Raw genomic sequence first — 1,896 nt, forward strand, 5'->3', positions numbered from 1 at the left:
TTTAGTTTTGGGGTTTTTTTTGGCAGTGCCGCACAGCATGCATGATCCTAGTGACACAACCAGGGATCGAACCCTCACCCCTCACAGTGGAAGCGTGGAGTCCCAACCACTGGACTGCCAGGGAAGTCCCTATTTTTAGTTTTTTGAGGAACCCCCATACTGTTTTCCATAGTGGCTGCACCACTTTACATTCCCACCAACAGTGTAGGAGCGTTCCCTTTTCTCTACACCCTCTCCAGCATTTGTTATTTGTAGACTTTTTAATGATGGCCATTCTGACCAGTGTGAGGTGGTACCTCACTGTAGATTTGATTTTCATTTCTCTAATAATTTAGACGCTTACATTATTATAGATTTTTTATACTGAATGCATTCAGTGGTATAAATTTCCCTCTAGGTACTGAATTTGCTGTATCCCACAAAATTTGATAAGTTGTATTTTCATTTTTATTTAATTCAAAATAATGTTTAATTGTTCTCAAGACTTCTTTGATTCATGTGTTATTTAGAAGTGTGTTGTTTAATCTCCAAGTATTTGGGGGTTTTCCAACTATCTTTCTGTGATTGATTTCTAGATTAATGCCAGTGTGGTCTGAGCATATTTTGTATGATTTCTCTCTCTTTTTTTTTTTCAAATCTATTAAGGTGCATTTTATGTCCCAGAATGTGGTCTGTCTTGGTGAATGTTCCATGTGAACTTGAGAAGAATGTGTATTCTGCTGTTGTTGCCTGAAGTATTCCATAGATCACAATTAAGTCCAGTTGTTTCATCGTGCTGTTCAGTTCAACTTTGTCCTTCCTGTTTTTCTGCTTGCCGGAATTTATAATTCATGATAAGGGGGTATTGAAGTCTACTGCTATAGTAGTGGATTCATTTCTCCTTGCAGCTCTATCAGTTTTTTAAAAAATTAATTAATTAATTTATTTTGGCTGCACCAGGTCTTAGTTGTGGCATGTGGGATCTTCGTTGAGGCATGCAGGATCTTTTGGTTGCAGGGTGCAGGATCTTGTGGTTGTGGCACACAGACTTCTTAGCTGCGGCATTTGGGCTATTAGTTGCGGCATGAGGGCTTTTAGTTGTGACATGTGGGATCTTAGTTCCCCAGCCAGGGATCGAACCTGGGCCCCCTGCATTGAGAGTGCAGAGTCTTACCCAGTGGACCACCAGGGAAGTCCCTCTGTCCGTTTTTGCCTTGTATATTTTGCCCCTCTGTTGTTACACACATACACATGAAGGATTGCTATGTCTTCTTGGAGACTTGGCCCCTGTATAATTATGTACTGCCCTTCCTCATTCCTGTGAGTTTTAATTGCTCTGCAGTCTGCTTTGTCTGAAATTAATATAGCTATGCCAGTTTTCTTTTGTTTGGTGTTGGCATGGTATATGTTTCTCCATCCTTTTACTTCTATCTATCTCTGTGTTTATATTCAAAGTGTGCTTCTTGTAGACAACATATAATTAGGTCTTATTTTATTATCTACTATGACAGTTTGTGTCTTTCCATGTGGTATTTAGACCATTGATGCTTAAAATGGTCATTGATACAGTCGGATTAATATCTACCACATTTTTTTTACTATTTTCTTACTATTTATTTATTTATTTTGGCTCCGCCAGGTCTTAGTTGCAGCACGAGGGATCTTTAGTTGTGGCATGTGAACTCTTAGTTGCAGCATGCATGTGAGATCTAGTTCCCTGACCAGGGATCGAACCCAGGCCACCTGCATTGGGAGTGCGGAGTCTTAGCCAGTGGACCACCAGGGGAGTCTCCACTTTAAAATTTTTATCCTGCTTGGTATTCTCTGAGCTTCCTGAATCTGTGCCTTTGGTGTCTATCATTAATTATGGGAAGATCTCATAAATTAACTGAGATCTTCAGTTATTTCTCCTGTTCC

The 1,896-nt window shown here is 39.9% G+C and overlaps 1 non-coding gene across 1 annotated transcript; it reads right to left on the reverse strand.

Moving 5' to 3' along the window:
- Positions 1-1,098: 1,098 nt before the first annotated feature.
- Positions 1,099-1,171, reverse strand: TRNAE-CUC (transfer RNA glutamic acid (anticodon CUC)). Its single transcript has one exon. It is a non-coding gene; the product is annotated as a tRNA-Glu (tRNA).
- Positions 1,172-1,896: the final 725 nt, after the last annotated feature.

The sequence above is a fragment of the Lipotes vexillifer genome, unplaced genomic scaffold (genome assembly GCF_000442215.2).
Source record: "Lipotes vexillifer unplaced genomic scaffold, Lipotes_vexillifer_v1.1 scaffold1699, whole genome shotgun sequence".
Lineage (NCBI taxonomy): Eukaryota > Metazoa > Chordata > Mammalia > Artiodactyla > Lipotidae > Lipotes > Lipotes vexillifer.